Raw genomic sequence first — 240 nt, 5'->3', positions numbered from 1 at the left:
TTATCTAGGTAAACTAGCCTTATGTGTATTATCCTTGAGTCTAAGTAGGGAAAGGGGAAGAGAGGGAGAAACAAGGGCAACAGGAGAGGGATGTGAACTATGTGGTGTGTGAGTAGGAGGGGGTGTGAGCTGTGTGGTGTGTGAGGGGGAGAGACATGTGAGCTGTGTGGTGTGTGAGCAGGAGAGGGGTATGAGCTGTGTAGTGTGTTAGAGAGGGGTGTGAGCTGTGTGGTGTGTGAG

This window comes from Mandrillus leucophaeus, unplaced genomic scaffold (assembly GCF_000951045.1).
Source record: "Mandrillus leucophaeus isolate KB7577 unplaced genomic scaffold, Mleu.le_1.0 Scaffold484, whole genome shotgun sequence".
Lineage (NCBI taxonomy): Eukaryota > Metazoa > Chordata > Mammalia > Primates > Cercopithecidae > Mandrillus > Mandrillus leucophaeus.
This window is presented reverse-complemented; position numbering follows the sequence as displayed.